This window comes from Lactuca saligna, chromosome 7, assembly GCF_052625555.1.
Source record: "Lactuca saligna cultivar CGN05327 chromosome 7, ASM5262555v1, whole genome shotgun sequence".
NCBI lineage: Eukaryota > Viridiplantae > Streptophyta > Magnoliopsida > Asterales > Asteraceae > Lactuca > Lactuca saligna.
In genome coordinates, this window is record NC_136423.1 from 164,291,684 (window position 1) to 164,297,343 (window position 5,660).

Genomic DNA, 5,660 nt, shown 5'->3' on the forward strand with positions numbered 1-5,660 from the left:
TTCTGCATTTCGCCTCGCGGGAAGTACTCAACAAGTAGAAGCTCTTTCATGCACTACCAACCCATAGCATTGGCTACAGGCAGGGTTAAGGATTTGACTTATCCATTCCACCAAGACAGGGCTTTATCGGTGAAAGTGCAGGCGGTGAACTTCACCTTGTCAGTTTCTAAACAGACACAGATTTCGAATATAGACTCGATATTCTCAAACCATCGAGTCAAAGCAATAACACCTCCAGTGCCATTGAAAGGTGTGGGTTTCGTGTTCATAAAATCTTTGTAGGAGCACTCCTTCCAGTGTCCCTGATCACCTTCCTGGTTTTGGGGTTGAGTACCACCTCCTGGCCCGCGGGAACCACTGGGGTTCATCTGAGACATGGCAGTAGTAACAGCTGCTTGGAACATGGCGGGATCAAATGGAGGAGGTGTTGGAGGAGGATTGTTGTTCCTTGAGTTGGGTCTTCTTCTTGGAGGCATCTTGAACTAAAATGATCAGGAAAGAGAGGATGGTTAGTCCTCTAAATTGAATCAAGAGATATGAAACAAGAGATATCTCACTATGATAGATAAAGTGTTCTACTATGCGATAATATATATTGGAAAGCTACCAAAGCAATGAAATTTATCTCTAAAGGAAATGAGTAGCAACACTTGAATGAGGATTTTTATAACGAAGTTGACTCTAGAAAATACTCCCGTAGTATTTTATGTTTCGCTGCGACGATGATTCATTGTTTGGATATTTGGTAAGTTTTAGGCCTGCTGCACACCACGGTCACTCCCAAGCACATGTTGGTCGTGTCTCGAATGAATATAGTTGATCAGGCTATATTGACCCTAGACACGACTACATAACTGCCGAGGCTTAACTGCAGTGTCCATCACCCGATTACTTATGTTTTGTTCTACTCGTGGTTACGATTTCTGGCGTTTAGATTTTCTTGTATACTTGGAGTAAAAATAATTATATATTTATAAAGTATACTTTTAGTTCAGAGCGCTTCGGCACCTTAGTGTTTATAGTTATATACCATGTAAGGTTCGGTATACTTCGCTCACTATAAACAAGGGCTCTGATACCAATCTGTCACAACCCGAAACCGAAGGTGGAAACATTCCGGGGCGGAGCACGTCATGCGTAGTATCACAACCAATGTACATAGCAAGCATAGTAAACACAACCATTACATTACATATAAATATTTACATTTGTTTGAAAGCGAAGTAATACATGTTTATATATACATCAGTATAACAAAAGTAAAGATGAGACTTCTACACGCTCTGTCTTCTCGAAAAGAACGTGGGATACATGTCTAACGAGAACCTGAGAATACAAGCAGTTTTAAACATATCAGCATAAAGCTGGTGAGTTCATAAGCATGTTTGTAAGGAAAACCGGTTATTTAATCTTGTGATAAATACTTCATTTCCTTTTATAAAGATTGTTGTAATATCGAAAACCATTGTTACAGAGTTATGAAATACATATGCATGTTTTCCTAGAAAATCTCATATTTTCTAACATGTAAGTCGATTTCCATAAGATAAGAAAAACCCTGACTAATCACCAGTAAGTTAAGAAAACCATAAGTTATGATCCCTGGATTACCCTCCAGTACGAAAGTAGGTAGTTTTAATACATAAAACTATAGATTAAGATCCCTGGAATACCCTCCAGTACGAAAGTAGGTAGTTTTATTACATAAATAAAACTATGGAAGAAAGAAAGAAATCCATGAATAAAGTTAGTTAGTTTAATACGTATTGTGAGTCGTATAACCATACTGATTTGACCCGTGACCTACTTGACGTTCTTCAGGCGTCGTTCAATTCCAAAATTTGTCACCCCAGGCATGCCCACGTAACTGTAGCTAGTAGTTTAGGTGTGGGATTGTCAGTCCCGAACAGATCTATCCACAAATTTCACATTCTCCCTCCAGGAGACTGTGATTATACTTCCGGAGAGGATTTACTGGTACCCCGAAGGGTATAACGAAGACAAGTCTCACAAGCTAGTATTAACTGATTCACGGGATAATAGATCGTTCTCGAGTTGTGAAATCGTTTGGTACAAGGTAGAGTATAAATAATCAAATACGAGATGATTATTTAACATGATACTCTACATTAAACATGGATAAACTAAATCAGACATAGTTTATATTATTGACTTTGCACGAAATCTGAATCCGTAAAACAAGTAATGAAGATCACAAATTATTCCCATAATAATTTGAATGATTTGACAAGTTCCCACGTTGTTTGAAAACTATGTAATTATATTCCGAAAATCTCCCTTATGCTCCGCATATTACAAAAGGGATTAAGTATTTAAAATTTGTTAGAAAATCGTATAATTACATCAGTTTTAAGTTTCAAAAACCTTTATGATTTGCTTGTAATCCCCTCCTGAAACATGAAAAACTTTGAAAAGTGTAGGGGTATGAACTCACCAGTCGAGAAATATGTCGGGTAGGATGCTAAGTGTCAGTTTAGGGCTTAAACACGTGCGAGGATCCTATGTAACATGAGGAGATAAATAATTGTATCTAATTAGACATTGAACCATTAATTAAGTAAGATAATACACTCTAAGGCGCGAAAAAACTTTATCTCAAGTGTTAGGAATGATACGGGTTGCATCTAAGGGAGTGTATGGCCTAGATAGGGAGTTTACTCTTCAAGAGTAAACTCTTAGAAGATATTTCAGCCCATAGACCATATCCCCATGAGTTTATCGCCGTAAACTCATGGGTGGAGTGTTCTTCGTTGCTCAAAGGTCTTATAACACTTGTGGAATTAGGCTAGGTTCAATTCTGGGGCATTGGAAGTGACTAAGGCTTCAATTTGATCACTTTGAGGAGTTCACGGCTTTAAACATAGAGTTTATGGCCATAAACTCCTACTTGACCCTTTCTTGCATGATTTAGGGTCTCAAATGAAAGAATACAAGGTTCTATGCATTAATCCAAGCCATAAGGTGAAGTTAGGGCACCATTTGACCTCCTTAAGAGAGTTTATAGCCAAGGGACCAATCCTTGGGGGGTTTATGGCCGTAATCTTCTAAGGTCTTGGTTTATTTGATGTTTAAGGTCCCTACTTCGATGGTGGTTGATTCTAAACATTAACCCAAGCCATAGGAGGTGTTTAAGGGGCAATTTAACACCTTAAAAGGTGTTTACGGTCTATGAATGAGTGTTTACGGTCCAAGAATGTTCTTGGGCCGTAAACTCATGTTTACTCCTCAATTGACAAGTTTATGGTGTTCTAAACTCGTACATGCAATTCCTTAAGTCATAGCTAAGCACTAGAAGTGATTTGGAAGGGTTTTGGGGTTTCAAAACCCCATTTATGGGTGTTTGCGGTTTTGGAGTGTTCCATGGCTGTAAACACATGCTTTTGAGACTTTTGGATGATTTAAACACGGATTTGCATGCTAAAAAACAAGCTAGGATAGATTACTTACGAGTTTGGAGCTTGAAAGAGGTGTTTTTGGATCAAAATTTGTGTTGTAGAAAGAGAGAGTGTTAAGACGGTGGAAAAGCTTCAAATGGAGGTCCACTAACCCTTATATAGGGTTTGAGTTTGTGACCCTGTGGAAATCTACCCGATCCCGACGTTAAACGGAGCTTATGCTCGTACCCGATTAAATGTCTGTAACCCGACGTGGTCGTGAATTAGAAACTTTTAAAAGGAATATCGAGGGTGTTTCACGTGTTTCTAATGCATTTGGACACTCATGAAGTCATAATAAAAGTCTCAATTTAAATAACCTAATACAAAATTTTAACGGAACAATTTGATAAAGATGGGTTTTATTGACGGAAACGGGTTACATCGACGGAATAAATTTCAGGTTGTCACAGCCCAATAGCATGTAAGCTTCCCAAGCCCACTAGTGGCCCACTAATGGCCCAATTTGCTACATTGGGCCCAATCCCTTTAATGGGATTCATCTTAAGCCCATAACATATTTGGCCCATAATAACTGAATCCTGATGACCCACTATGGCATAAAGGCCCAAAGTCCAAAACACAGCCCAAACTAAGGCCTAATAACGCAAAGCCCAACTGCCAGAGTACATGGGGCGAACATCCACGTACACTAAGCATACTAGCCGATGGTGAGTACATTGGGCGTACCTGCATGTACGCTCAGCTTAACCTCCCCTACTAATCCCTTTCCTCATTAAGTGCTTAACACTCCACTTTAGAAGCTAGAGTTACAGATCCTGGTCCTTTACCATGTCTTAATCCATAAAGTCACTGACTTTGTGGCTTAACTTGGCCCAAACAAGCCTAAGCTCCCAAAATGGCATTCTTCTTCCATAAATAGGGCTAGATCTCATGCATGAACCCATTAAGACGTTCAAGATGGAGACTTTACTGCTTATGGGACCTTATTAGCTCTAAGGGTAGCAACCCCAAGCTCAAACACCATGTCTCATCAAAAAGCTCCATTCTTTGGACCTAAGAAGGTCCAAAGCTCCCTCAACTTAGATCTAAACTTCTATAAGGAAAGTTGGAAGCTTTATACCTTCTGGGGTTTGCAAATGAGCTGGAGAACTTGGATCCAACATCTCTTCCTTGATCAATGAGACTCCAAGATGATTATCCCTTTTCAAGAACACTAAAATACACTCCAAATTGGTCTTACAAGCTCCAAGAACACTCAAAAGGGTTAAGGGTTTCGTAGCAACTCTTCAGGGTGAGATGGAGGTTGAATCTTCAGGGTATAAGGTTCCTTATACAGTGACACACCCTAAATTAGGGTTTTCTGGACTCTGGACGTATGCTAGGCGTACGCTAAAAAGAAACCGCGACCATTTACCTTTATACGTTGCGCATACCCCATCCTTACGATGGGCGTACTCGCGCGTCTACCACCTTGCATGCATGGTTCTTCTTGCCATTTACCTTTATACGTTGAGCGTACCTAGCCTTACGTTGGGCGTACTTGCGCATCTGCCACCTTGCATACATGGTTCTTCTTGCCATTTATTTCCATTAGGGGTCATTTCTGTCAATAACTTAAAAGTGTCATAACTCCTTCGTTCCAAGTCCGTTTCCGACGAATTTTATATCCACGAAAAGGTGGCGAGAAGCCCTACTCCTCTAGTGACACACCCTGGCCCAAAACCTCTCGGATAAAAACTCAAAATCCATAAAAGACTGAAACTCCCCTAGCCTTGGCCTCTGAAATCCATAAGCGTATATTTTCAAGACAGGGTGTTACAAAACCACATCATCATTCCAAACACAACACTGTAGGCCCATCATTTCAATCCAAATAACTCTCTCCATTAGTCTAAACTGATTGAAAACAAGTCTTAAGTTCAAAAATAAAGCACTAATTCATGCTGATGTTTTGAACATAGAACAAACCATTTCTAAGTCAAAGTTAACATAGACCCAATCACCAGCAACATATTTAAGTCGCACATCAGTAAAACCTTCTTCTTTAAGCAAAACCAAAAGATTTAGGATAAGCCTGAAGTTGCTTACCTCACAAAAAACAAAAGATTACACAGACAAAGGATTGTAAATATCCTTACCCTCTAACACCAAAGAAACAAACTATTTTTTGGAGTTTTATGAACAGGAATAGGAACACCATTCACCACATTAGCATAAGATCCTACATGTGATCTACCAACA